Below are 14,515 nucleotides of genomic sequence, written 5' to 3'. Positions count from 1 at the left end.
CAGTTCTTAAGTGCCTACCGTCAGACACCTCATAGCACCACTGGATGTGCCCCAGCAGCTTTGATGTTCAAAGTCTCTCCACATGACTGTATCCTAGCTGGTCCACGTTGGAAGCCACCTGCGTTGGATGTGAAGGCCACGCAGAGGCGTCGAGAAATTACCAATCAGAAAGCCAGCGGAAAACGGCAAACAAAGCATAGAGAGTTTCAAGATGGTGATCGGGTGGTAGTGAAAAATCGGAGAGGAGGAGGAAAGTTCCAAACACCTTTCGAACCTGAAGTCTGGTAAGTCATTGGCGTTCAAGAGGCAATGATAAGAGCGGCCCAAGGAAGACAGAGGGTTACGAGAAATGTGTCACATTTTCGTAAAGCTGGAGTCTTTGTCCCTGTGGAAGAGGAAGGAGAGATGGAGGAAACCACAGGCGGCTGGCCGAGCAGACATGAAGAAACGGAGTATCCCTGTGGCTGTGCCTGCTGAGCGAGCCCTGCCGTGCAATGGTCCTGGACATGGGGGTTTGCTCGCCATAAGTGCAAGGTATAATTTACGCCCCAATCCGGCCCCCAGCAGTCAGCTGAAAGATTTTGTCTGTAAAGTAGACTGGTTGTGAACTGTAGTTCGTTGTCACCATCCACAGACTGAACACTGGTGATGCCTGATATCGATAGTACGAGGATGTGTCCTGTGGTCAAAGTGAACATTTTGGTCATGTTTGTAGTTCGTTTTCCAGTTGTTTTTCGTTTCTTCTTTTCTCTAATCTTCTCTTTCACACTCCCCCCTTTGGGGTCTCTTGGTTGATTTTTTTTTTTGATTATCTTATATTTATAAATAACCCTTTTCCGTGTGAAGTAAAACATGGGAGGTATGTAGAGAGCTAGCCGGAGAGCCATCAAGGCTCTCCTATATTTTGTAACGCGTTCTGCGCATCCAGGCGGGGCACAGAGGGTGTGTATAAATAAAGTCGGGGCTGCACTGATGCAGTTCCCCGTGAGCTGGCAACCGTGATCAGTGTGCGTGTCATCTTTCTTCATCCCCAAAGGCCTTCACTACAATTACCATGCCAGATGGATATAGGAAGCCTCCGGGGAACCACAGTGAAGACATTGTTTGTCAGGGACTAGCCTCATTATAAAGGGCTGAAGCAGGGCAGTGTAGACGGTGTAGAAATTTAAAGTGTATTAGATGCAATTTGTAGTTTGGGGAGAGAGATGCCAGGTGACTGCAGCAGAACTCCCATTGATTATCTATTAGAGGGGAGGGGCGGTCTTTTTCCTCATCTCACGCCCAGCGTGCAGCTGGATTGGTAATCAGGGCTGCAGTCTGCATAACATTGTACAGGCAAATGATTACTTTGTGCGGGGAAGGGGAGGCATAGACTAGTTTGTGCCGGGAGATGAGGCTCGGGGCAGGGAAGGTGTCATGAAGTGCTCGACAAGCTGCCCTGAGTTGGTAATAAAGAAGAGTGTCTAAGAGAGTGGGGGTGAGGGGAGAATGTGGGCTTGAATGGATGAACAAACTGATCCTCTAGATACAGGTCTGAAAAAGTTGTGAGCTGTCGACTGTGTGCAGGGGTCACAGCTCCCCTGTCGTAGAGAGGCATTAGCTGGGGGTTGTTAGTAGGAGGAATGGATGGGCCATGCGGCCACACCAGATCGGCTCACTTACCAGATTCCTCCCATACCCAGTGCAGACATGCTACCATGACGATTTCCACCCTCTGAGTTTCATAAGGTGCGCAGAGCACCACTGTCAATGGCCACAGAATTGCGCAAACCAGCTCTATGGCCATGTGGGCTGGAATAGAGTGGGGTGTAGTCGGAACTGAAGAAACTGAGCTTTGGCACACAGGGCATATAGCTACATGTCAGACACTTCCAGTTCGTCCTGCGCTAGCGTCAAAGTGAGGAGGTCCCATGATTTACGCAGTTGTTTATTCACTCATATCAATGCCTTCAGGTTGGATTTAATGTGCTTGAAGAACTGATCTCTCAGATGAAGTTGATGGTTGAGAACCAAATATAGAAATTTTGGGAGGGCTGTCATCTTCTCTATTGCAATGCATCCCACTTAAGTCAGTGGCAGGTGGGTGTGTATAGAAGATGGCGACTGGGCAGTAGCAGGATTTCAGAGCTTTGCCACCAGTCTAACAGTACAGGTCGAGTTCGGGTGACACAAGCGCCGGTGACCGAAGGTGCGACTGGCGGAACGCTGCTGAATGGTAGGGGCCCACTCTACCGCAGAAAAAAAAAAAAAAAAAAAGATTCTCTGCCTCCATTATTGCTGCGTGCTCCACAACCCGCCTGACCTCAAGATGGCAGCTGCCAGGAGCTAAGCAAAGAGGAGGCCTTGCAGCAAAATATAGCGCTGCGCATGAGGGTCTCCCAACACAAGAGCTGTGAGTTTTCCAGGGAGGAGGGCCTCTCCCTAACACCGGAGAAAACAGGCGCCCTACGGTGGCAGAACATCACGGCTGATTGGGCCACAGAGAGGGCGGATGATAGCCAGCAATGAGGCACAACATGGGCCAGACAGCGAGAAGTGGTGGAACACAGCACAAGTGTGGTCCCTCCTGAGACAGGTGGAAACGGCGGCAACCTGGGAACTTGACACAGCCCCGCTGTCTGAGACATTTTACACCCTTTGGGTGGGCCAACGGCATATAGAAGCAGGACTGTGGCCTTGCCCCCTAACACAACACCTCAGGGAGGCCTTTGGCATGAATGGCTGAGGGCATTTGCTGCCTACGTGGACGGCACCCGGGGTGAGTGCTGAATCTGACAGATTGAATACCTGGACCTGGCTGGGGCTGAGGCGGCTGGTTCGCTGGTGGGGGGCCGGAGCCTGAGACAGTGGCTGGTCACTTCTGACCGGGACAAGGGCCAGGGGCCAGGGGCCAGGGGCTGCTGGTGGCTCCCCAGGAGTAGCTCTAAAGCAGAGGACACAAATAATATTGGTGCTGGAGCCTGGGAGGACCAGGGCAGGCACATGAACCCACAAAAAGGATGCTACCATTCGAGACCTCATTACCAAACCAACTGGAAAAAAGGGGGACCAACCTGAAGACACTGTAGCCTAAACTCCCTTAATGGCAGACATCGGTTTCACAGGCGGGGCTGGGTAACCGGAGCCAGTCACACATGCCTTCCTTGAAACACTCTTTGGGACTCTACGCACAGACATCGCGGCACTAAAGCAGGACCTTACAGCAGATATCAAGGGCCTCACAAGATAAATAAATGAACTAGAGGAATGAACTATGGGACTGAGTGGCTAGCCTTGAACAAACTAGTGATGCACATAATGAGGAGCTGGACGCCCACAGGACGCCCATTTTGGCTGCAAGACAAAAATTCTGACTTACGCTCCCAGGTGGAGGATCTTGACATGTCCAGCAGGGCCAATATACGAATCAAAGGGGTTCCGCTGCAGGCCACTGGGGGGAAACTGGAGGACTTTGTTAGTAGATTATTCAACCAAGTCATACCAGAACTTAAACCTCAAGATTTTGTGCTGGACAGATCCACAGGGCAGGGAGACCTGCCAAGTCTCCTGGCCAACCCCAGGAGATCTTGACCCGACTCCACTATTACCATCAAAAAGAAACAATAATGGCGGATGTGTGGGAATCGCACGCACAGACTTTGAGGATCACAAGATCTGGCTGTATCAGAATCTCTCACCTATCACTTTGCAGCAACGCTGTCAATTGCAACTGGCCACAGAATTTTTTTTAAACAAAAAGGGGTACTATATTGGTAGGGTCACCCCTTTCCCCTGACCTTCAGTTTGCAGAATGAGACACATAGTATACGCACTTTAGAGGAGGCACAACTGATTTTTCCCATCAGAGACCAACAGGGCAAAGATTCCTTGCCTGTTTAGGCAGGGGACCCTGAGCGCCTGTCAGCCACCTCCAGGGGTTCTGGGAGAAAAAGAAGTTGATATCTGCAAGGCCTACTGAAATGGAGAGCCGGAACAAGATGGCAGCTCTTCTACATCAGCTACAGTCCCGCGACCAGGCCTCAGACCCTGGCAAGGACTAAACTATACATATAGCAATAGAGGTACTGAGGCCCACTACAGTTACAATGCTACACACCATGTCTCTGAAGTAAATGAGATATGTGACTCCCATCTCCATCAATCGGGAATGATACATGCGGATGGCAGAATATCCTGATCTTAAGAGACGATGACTGTTCAACCCGTGGCGTCGGACATGTACCCCAATTTTGTTGTTTGTGGCATTACTGGGAGAGATCACACTGGTTGTATACTCTGTTCTTATCTGACACTTTGTGCTACTTTGCACTTTCTATCCCTTACCGGACCTATAGAACGGGAAATGGAAGGCACATTTTATTAGCTTGCGGGACAGTTGGTGGTCGGTCGAATATAGCTTGTGGTATTCCCCATATAACTACACCCCTACTTCAGAACCAGTATGGTACACATCATGTGTTAAAATATACAGTAGCTTAATGCACCCGCAAAACGATTAGCATTCTTATCATTGCTGCTTGAATCTAAAGGTGAAATCTGCCTGGTGCAGGAGATGCATCTCCTTCAAGTGGATTGGAAGCGTCTGCGATCCAAGTGGTTCAACAGACAATATTTCACATCGAGCACAGGGAAGAAGGCAGGAGCGGCGATTCTGTGGGTCTCATTTTCCTGGGAAAGTGATCCATATGCAGGCTGAGATACCTGGTAGACTTCTATCACTTTGCATCACAATAATTAACTTTTACACTCGCTACTCTGTATGCATCCAATGAACATCAAGAAGCTTTCATTTTAGAGGCCCTGGGTCAGGTGATGGCTACCACTGATAAAGATGCACTGATTGAAGGGGATTTCAATCTAGTACCTAATACGAGTCTAGAAAGATCTGTGCAGCAGGTGGGACAGACTCGTGCATTCTCTTAGCACGGTCTGGAGCAGTTGATGAAATATAGACTCCGCGATTTATAGTGCAGCGGCCATCCCATAGAGAGGGATTCTACTTTGTCTCAACAGCACACCAGACATATACACAAATAGAACTCTATTGGGCCTCGCTCAGACTTCTGAATCTATCTCTCAGGTAGCAATAGGGACAGCAGCACTCAGACAATTCCCCCCTGAACACTACCATACACCTTCCAGGCCTGGTCCCTCAACACCGCACCTTGCGCCTTAATCATAGACTTCTCCCTAGTGCAACACATGTCAGAGCGCTAAATAGGGGTGATCACTGAGTACCTACAGCACAATGACAACCCTGATACACCCATTGCTGAACTCTGGGACATCTTGAAATCAATACTACGCGGACACTTAATCGCCCTCAAGCGCGAATCAATCAAGAAAAGAGGGCTAGAAAAACTCTACTTGAGACACGTGAAAGACCTGGAAATGGATCATAAAAGGACAGGGTCCCACAAGATCTGCCGTCAGGTGACCACGGCACGCAAACAACTTCAAGCGTTGGATATGGACAGGGCGACATACGCTCTAGTATGCACCAAGCAAACATATTATGTGGGGAGCAATAAGGCTGGGCAACTTCTGGCCACTCCTTTGAACAGTTAGAGGAGGGAGACCTCGTCCTATCTTGCGCATATTCCGTTGGATTGTCTGCCCCCATTGGAACACCAAGCACCTCGACAAAGACAACCGCGAAGAAGGTGTTGTCTGCAATTTCTCACTTGCAACCCAGTAGAGCCCTGGGACATGATGGTTATACCTCGGAATTCTATCAATTATTTGCCAGCCAATTGACACCAATCCTCACCAGACCATACAACTCCTATAGTACCATGGGAGATCTTGCAGAGTCTAGGAGTCTCACCACCATTATGGTATTACTTAAGCTTGGTAAGGATCCACTCCACTGGTCTTCTCACTGGCCGATATTATTAAATGTGGACGCTAAGATCATCACAGATATCTTGGCAAACCGGTTTGCTCCCTATATGCAGGGCCTTGTTGACCCAGACTAGGCTGGGCTTATCCCAGAGTGCTACTATAGTGACAACACGAAGCACATGTGTCATCTGTTGGATAAAACTTAACGCACCCAGATAGTCCTTTCTACTATCAGTTGACGCTGAAAAGGCGTTTGACAGAGTGCATTGGCCCTACGTATTTGCAGTGCTCTAGAGGGTGGGACTAAGCGAGCGGTTCCTTCAATGGGTACAATGTAGTTATAAGGCTACCAAGGCAGTGGTCTGGGTGAATGGGCTTACTTACTCTCCTTTTATGGTATCCTGGTGCACCAGACAGGTGTGTCCACTATCTCCGATGCTCTTCACTTTGTATATGGAGCCCTTCGCAGAGCGTGTCCGCCAGAACCCCACAATAACCGGTATACGTATTGGAGGGAGGGATCATAAGTTGTCTCTCTATGTGGATGATGTCATGGTGGCCCTGACACATCCTCTACAATCGACCACCACTCATGGATGATCTGGAAGCCTCTGGGAGGGCCTCAGGATTTAAAGTAAACCTACAAAAATCCCAAATCAGAAATCAGATGATCCAGAAAATGGATCAGGGTCTCTGCATCAACGCTTCCCATTCTCTTGGGCCACAAAGTGAGTATTGTATTTGGGACTCTGCATTTATCCCACTACAACTCAAACTGAGGTGTCCAATTATGGCGCCCTATTGACAAACGCGCGTTCGGACCTCCACTCTTGGAAGGCCCATGCCCTTTGAGGTTTGGCTGCATTAAGACTCAAGATTGCATTATTACCCCAAATTTTATATGTCATGCAAACTCTGCCTCTCCTGCTCCCGCAGGCCATCGCTGGTACACATACGTTTGTGCAGCATGGTCTCCACAAAGTTTTCCATTTTGGTGATAACAGTGGACTCCGGGATACCCATGATCCTCAAGTTGATGCACTAGGTGCGTAGTTCAAGGTTGTCGTTTTTGGCCTTAATGAGTTCAAGTACCCCTCAATAGTTGCTCTTTGGAATCTGCTTGTGCATCATCAGCATCCAATACTCTATTTTACAGGTGGCCCAGTCTATCTTCATGCTTGTCCATGAATTATTTGACAAGATCTAGGTGGTTAGTGAGGATGTCTAGCTTAGCATCAATAGCTTTCGGGCTCGCCTTCACATCCAATAGAAGCTCTTTTATATCAATGTCCTGGTGACCATCCTGCCCTGAGCGCTTCGGAGAGGCCTTGCGGCCTACTTGCCGGGTGAGGCACCTTCTCTTGAACAGGAGCTTCGATTGTATGGCATCATGTTTGCCCAGGTGGTGCAACCAAACCAGGGAGGAAGTAGATGAGGTCGGCCCAAGTAGGCCACCAAATAAAGAAGCAGTCCAGATTGTCCATAAGCCAGGAACTGAGAGGGGTTATGGCCTGTGATAGGCACCGCAGTGTCCTGTGGGCCCGTCATGCCTTTGCACGCCCTTCCAGCCAGGGGGCACAAGCAGGCCGAGGGCTGGATCCCAGCAAAGGGACCGCTCTTGATCTGATGCGCGAATTAGGTAACGCCAGCCATGTCCCTAGCACTAGTGTAGGCCACCCCAGTAACTCACAGAAGAGTATGCCACAATGTAAATGGGAGAAGCACCCATCCAGCAAAACTGCAGTTGTGGGGGAGCAGGTCAGATCAGGTGGGGCCCGCAGGCAGCACCAGGCTCATTGTGAGCAACTGCATGCCTGATGGTCTGTGGATGTACTCACCGCACAGACAGCTAGCCTCATCACAGGGGCAATAACCAGACTCCAATGCCCCTTGCTCAGCCAGTCACAGGCCTGGGGACTCTCACTCCCCAGGTGTATTCACATGGTCTTGGGCAGCCTGGGGGGGGGGGGGGGGGGGAGAGGGGTGCAATCAGTAACACAGGCCTGTGGCATGCAGCATACAGTGAGCATCCACGCAGCTGGCGCAGCCCTGCCATGTCACCCATAGGACCCAACGCCTTGCTGCCAAGTCAATGTAGTGGCCTGATTGGGATTCTATCGGCAAGTCACACAGCACCGCAACCAGTATGTTGGCAATGCCCCAAGCGGCCACACTCCCCTTGTCCCAGGCTCTTGACTGCGGCGTGTTGTACCCCTGTAGCCGCCAGTCAGGGTCTCGCAGTCCACCACACCGATCCTGAACAGATCTTTGTACATGGGCCCACACGATGTCCGCTAGTCCAGGGGCCTGTTGAAGGACAGCAAATGTATCCTAGTTCAGGCCCTCAGCACAGCAGGTGGGCCCCACACCACAAATCGTAGCTTAAAAATCCCAGCTTTGAGAGGCACTCGGCCAGTCCTGGAGAGCAGGCCCCTCAGTAGATGTGGCCCAAAGGAACAGTGGGTGAATGTCTTGCTTTGCTTGCCATGGGCAGCTCAGACCCTGGTTCATCCTCCTCATTACTGGGTTCTGCAGTGGCAATGGTGCCCATTTGTTTTAACCAGGGGGTGTTTGTCAGTCTGTTCCTCAACAGCTATATCATGGTTCTGTTGGCTTCTATCACTACCCACACGCCTGGCTCGTACACCATGTGGAACTTCCATCCCAGCTGTCAGTTGCCTAGGAATACAAAATCCCCCTGGTTGTATGGGGCGATCATGGGCCCTCTGCCTCTGGCTTTCCCCCACGTTGTTCTGCCTTTGCTGTCTTTAGGTACAGTCAGGGTCATGCTCTAGGGGTGTCCATTTCTGGTGGGTAGAGATCAGGTCTCGCTGGTGTCCTTTTAACATTAGCGCCCTAGGTGAGCACCTTGATGTGCAGTGAGGGGTGCTGCGGTACTCAATGAGGAACTTGTCGAGGCTGACGTCTAGGTCTGACTTTTCATGTACTGCTATTTGGATGTGCACATAAAATGCTGTACGTGTGGCTGCTAGAGTCTGAGGGTGTGCTCCAGGAGCATGTTACACCGGCAGGATAGGCGCAGCGTGCTGTACCAGGTTGGCATCATCAGCTATGGCTTCTGTAAGGGAGACACTCAAATATGGACCTGGAGGGGGTGCAGTGCCAAGAGGCCGAGCCGATCTGTGGTGTGGCTAGGTCCAGTGGAGAGCTGCGCTGATGATACTAGAGGGCAGGTGGCTGTAGAGGGACAGAGAGAGAGAGAGGGACAGAGAGAGAGAGACAGAGAGAGAGGGAGAGAGAGAGAGGGACAGAGAGACAGAGAGGGACAGAGAGAGGGAGAGACAGAGACAGGGACAGAGAGAGGGACAGAGAGAGGGACAGAGAGGGAGAGAGAGGGACAGAGGGGGACAGAGGGGGACAGAGGGAGAGAGAGGGGGACAGAGAGAGGGAGAGAGAGAGAGAGAGAGACAGAGAGAGACACAGAGAGAGAGACAGAGAGAGAGAGAGAGACAGACAGAGAGACAGACAGACAGACAGAGAGACAGACAGAGACAGAGAGAGACAGAGAGACAGACAGAGAGACAGAGAGAGAGAGAGACAGAGAGACAGAGAGAGAGAGGGACAGAGAGACAGAGAGAGAGAGGGACAGAGAGAGAGAGGGACAGAGAGAGAGAGAGAGGGACAGAGAGAGAGAGAGAGGGACAGAGAGAGAGAGGGACAGAGAGAGAGAGAGAGGGACAGAGAGAGAGAGAGAGGGACAGAGAGAGAGAGGGACAGAGAGAGAGAGAGAGGGACAGAGAGAGAGAGAGAGGGACAGAGAGAGAGAGAGAGGGACAGAGAGAGAGAGAGAGGGACAGAGAGAGAGAGAGAGGGACAGAGAGAGAGAGGGACAGAGAGACAGAGAGAGAGAGAGAGAGAGGGACAGAGAGAGAGAGAGGGACAGAGGGACAGAGAGGGACAGAGAGGGACAGAGGGACAGAGAGAAACAGAGAGGGACAGAGAGGGACAGAGAGGGACAGAGAGGGACAGAGAGGGACAGAGAGGGACAGAGAGGGACAGAGAGGGACTCACTCACCAGTGGTGAAGGTCGGGATATGCTTCAGGGGCAGAGCGAAGTTTGTTCATAATGCCAGCGGCAGTCTCAGCTCCATGGGCCAGCCAGGGCAAGGTGCTGGTGCCAAGGGCTGGTCTAGGCTTCTTCACTGTAAAGGCTCTATTGACCTGCAGAGAAGAGAGATCTGCAAGAGTGCCAATTATCTGCCCAAGACCTCCAATATCAACCCTCAACACATGTAGAGCCAAGATTGCTGGCGACTGTGCCCAAGTCGGAATTGGGGTATGGGAATGGAAAGGATGGGTAGGGAAGACAAGACCTTTAGGTTCTCTTTACAAATCCTATTTGGTCAGCACAGAATTTCTGTGGTTCATTGCAGCCGGTAGTCTATAAGAACCTAAACACACTATTAGAAACAACCGATTATTATACAGAACAGTAATATTATTAACACATCATATAAGCATGCCTTTCATTAAGCGCACTCACCATATGGTCTACAATGTGGTAGTCGACCCATTCTTAGATGTCCTATGATCCGTATCGCATGATAGACTGGCCTGAGCTCGCACCCTCACATGATGAATAAACTCACTAGGCCTATACGGTGTCAGAAGAACCTGGAATCCACATACTGTCCGGTCAGTGTCATAGATTGACTATATTTGCCTTCCGGCTACCAATATTCCGACCACCGCAAGTGCATCAATGCTCCCCCCGGGTTTTGTCTGATCATTCCCCACAGGTCCTTCGGCTGGAGTGCCCAAGCCCCTCTGGTCGCCCCATGTGGTGTCTCAATGCCTGACTCCTGACAGACACAAAACTGGTAGAGTATTTGGCCAAAGGAGCTTTAATACTACTTTGATCTTAAGACTGGATCTGTGCAAGACTCGGGTATTCTATGGGTGGCTAGCAAACCCACAATACGAGGACAGGTGAGGAGCTACCTGAAGCGTAAAGAAAGGGGTAAACAGTGTGACACTGTCAAACTGAAGGCACGCATCCTGGTAAATTAGACCACAGTGACCCAGCAGCCACTGAGACACTTACCCACCAGCTAGAGAGTAACAGAACTGCGCCAACTACTCTGACGAGGCACACCAGTGTTGGAAGGTGACTCTGTGGCGTATCTATGAACACTGACAGAAACAGGACACTTCTATATAGACTTGTCTCCTGGGACATTGCTTTCCATTTCATCCCCGTTTTAGCTCACGAATGTGGTTCAGTGACCCAGACTGCCCATGGCATTCCATCTGCATTTGCAACCTATTACTGACAGCTTTATGCCCGCAACCCAGGTCCTTATGTAGAATGCATTCACAAACTCTTCAATCACATCCCACTTCCATCTCCGACACGGCCCAATGAACAGCAATGGATGCACCACTGACAGATTACGAAATCTACACTGCCATCAGGGACCTTTACACTGTGAGAACTCCTGGCCCAGATGGCTTACAGCTGGAGTATTATTCCACATTCCGAGACCAGTTAGTTCCCCACCTGCGTCGACCAAACCATGTGGCCATCAGTGAAGAGTCCTACCCAGCAGAACTAGATTTAGCAATCACAGTGAATATTCCTAAATCCAATCCACCCACCTTCGACTGCATATCGTACCACCCTATATCTTTAGTTAATACAGACATTAAAATGTATGCTAAAATTCTGGTGACCAGGCTTCAGTTGGTCCTCCCTGTCTTGATCCATCCCGATCAATGCAGCTTTATTCCACAATGTAATAGCCGGCACTGTATCTGTCAATTACATTGCGCCCTGGCCCATGTAGGTAAATTGACAGGAGACCTAGCACTATTTCTAGCCAATTCTGAAAAGGCCTTTGATACTGTGGACTGGAACTACTTGGCGACAGTCCTAAAATGGGCCTCAGCCACCATTTTTGGGCAATGACCTCTCTTCTATGCTCCCACTCCATGGCCCAAGTCTACATTAATGGAACGTTATCTGGCACATTTCCAATTGAATGGGCACTCAACATGGCTGTCCCCTTACTCTGTTGCTTTTCGCCCTGGTCATCGAGCATCTGGTGTGGCTGGTTCGGTGTGATGCACCGCTGGTAGGCTGGTGCAGGCCGAGCACCTCCAAAGAGAATTGCACTGTACGCTGATGACCATCTTTATTTAGGGGACCCAACAAATTCAGGCCATTCGACTCTTGCCTTTTCGAGGAGGCCTTTGTATCTTAATGCTGTGAAGTCCCTCCACATCCCCTTGCATCGTGGCCTCAGTGAATTGGTGTTCGGGCATCTCCCTTTGGTGACTTAGCTTCAAATATCTAGGTTTACATGAGGCAACCATGTCTAAGCTGACCTGTTCCTTCAATTTGCTATCTCTCCTCAGGAGTGCCAGGGAAAGCCTGAACGCATGGCGTGATCTACCCCTGAACCTCCTCAGTAGAGTTGCACTAATAAAAGTGATCATACTCCCCTGGTTACTGTACATACTGCAAAACTACCTGCTCCATATTCCCAATAACTGGTTCATTGAAGTAGCATCCTTACTTCGTACCTTTCTTTGGCAGGGTCATCCGCCCTGAATAACTCTGCACATATGTGGTCAATCCATCTACGAGGGAGGAATTGGAGCAGGGGAGATTCACCTCTACAAGTGGGTGTCCCACCTTCTAGTCATAAATGACTAACTGACCGGGGACTAGAGCCTTCCTACCAATTGGAGGTTGATAACTTGGGCCTGGATGGAGTGACGCAGTACCCTTATGGGCTTCCACGCCCCTCCATGCTACCGGAGGTGACCAAGGTGATCTTTGATGTGGCGTGGAGCCCTCCGGTTCACAGGTTGGTACAGGCACCTAATAGGCCAAACTCCCCTCTGGAGGGGCCTGTGACTGGAACAACTGACTCGCCTCAAGGGATTCTGCTGATAGGACCTCATAGCCATATGTCTTAGCTGATGTTTGGTGCAGATCCAGTATGTGCTCCTTCGCCAAACTACAGGCGCAATTCTCCCTATAGACACAACAAAATAAAATGGATGGAGTGTTGAAACTTTTCAAACACTCAACCCCAGTCACAGATCTGGGATTATTCCATTATTTTGCTTGCCACGCCACCCCATTTTGGACCCAGCCATATGCAAATCAGTCTTGACCCTGCTCTCCATGGGAAAAGTCCAGGCTGAACTGCCCAAGCCAGGTTCTCCTTTGGACCAGAAACAAGCATCCTGGGAGCAGATTTGGAGTATCCCCCATCAGCCAGGCTAGCTTAAATCCAAGTGGCACAGTGAGAAAGGGACGAACATATGACAATACCCTAGCCACTTAGGGTGCATATAGCAACACTGCAAAAGTAAATGATGGACGGAGTGTTGAAACTTTTCAAACACTCACCCGTAGTCACTGATCTGGGTTTAATCCATCGTTATTTTGCTCGCCACATCACTGCAGTGTGGATCCAGCCCTATGTAAATCAGTGTTGACCCTGATCCCCATGGGAACAATCCAGGCTGAACTGAAAAGCCAGGTCCTCCCTGGACCAGAAACAAGCACTAGATCGCACTACAGGACTTTCCTGATTTCAATCCCTTCAAGACACGACTGCCCCTTGGCAGACTAGGCGATAAGTGAATATCCCAATTACACAGAGCCTTGGTGAATAATGCTCCATGTTCCCTGGACACGCTGCGGTCCAGGTGGGAGGGCTGAATCGGAGACTTCAATGAGGTGGAATGGAGCGAGGCCTGTATGCCCCTCACCAAGGAACTGACAATATCGGCCCAATTGTGATTGACTCAATTGAAATATTTCCACCAAACCTACCCGATGCCCCAAAGGCTGAGCCGTGCCCAACTTGTTACAAATTTCAGATGCCTCGGTTATCAATCCTTGGAAGTGAACTTTTCTCATATGACAAGGCTGTGTTAAGGACTTGCCTCGTACTGTCCCGGATTGGCTCAACTCTCTCGGCAGTACTGGACACCCCATTGCAGCTAACCCCCAAAGTGGCCCTGTTGGGAATAATGGAGGGTGTTGGGATCCTGCTTGGACACACGCCTTAATTGGGATAGCTTTGATTGCCAAGAGAGACATTGCGAGAGCTTGAGTAAAACCCTCCCCACCCACTATGGAACAATGGTGCACAGGATGGACTGGTGTGCAAAACTAGACTAACCTATCTATGTTGCCTTTAGGATCTGGGGGTAAATGGTGGGGCTCTTACGGACTAATTTCCACATTGGAATCCTTGGAAATTCTAGACCTTTTGGGCAGGAGGGGGGTCGAAACGGGTGTGGGACGATTGGCTTGAAGCTCTACCTTTGATGTTTTTGTTTTCTTTTGTTATGGCCTATTCTGTTAGTTCTTGGAATAGTAATAAGATTTGCTTATAAAAAATATATTGTAATATTAAAAACATCTATAAATATTTATTCAATTATAAAATATTTCAACAACCGTTTGAGTTTATAAATTAATGTAACATTGACATAATAAAATGTAAGAAAATTACTTTAAAATCAATCCAGAAAAAATATTTGTACTTAAGCTTGGAATCCTGAAATAGCCACACACCAATCAATGCTCGGACACTTTATAATGTAGAAATATATTGATAATCTGGAAGGGACGGTGCTTCAAATGTATGGTATAAAAAACATATCTGAAACTATACACTTATGC

At 49.6% G+C, this 14,515-nt stretch overlaps 1 protein-coding gene across 1 annotated transcript in view; it reads right to left on the bottom strand.

The window, feature by feature from the left end:
• The window catches only part of LOC138300880 (rho guanine nucleotide exchange factor 19-like), a 133,801-nt gene that overhangs the window by 20,825 nt on the left and 98,461 nt on the right, over window positions 1–14,515 (bottom strand). The gene's annotated exons all lie outside the window — the stretch shown is intronic.

This window comes from Pleurodeles waltl, chromosome 6 (genome assembly GCF_031143425.1).
Source record: "Pleurodeles waltl isolate 20211129_DDA chromosome 6, aPleWal1.hap1.20221129, whole genome shotgun sequence".
NCBI classification, from domain to species: Eukaryota; Metazoa; Chordata; class Amphibia; order Caudata; family Salamandridae; genus Pleurodeles; species Pleurodeles waltl.
This window is presented reverse-complemented; position numbering and strand designations above follow the sequence as displayed.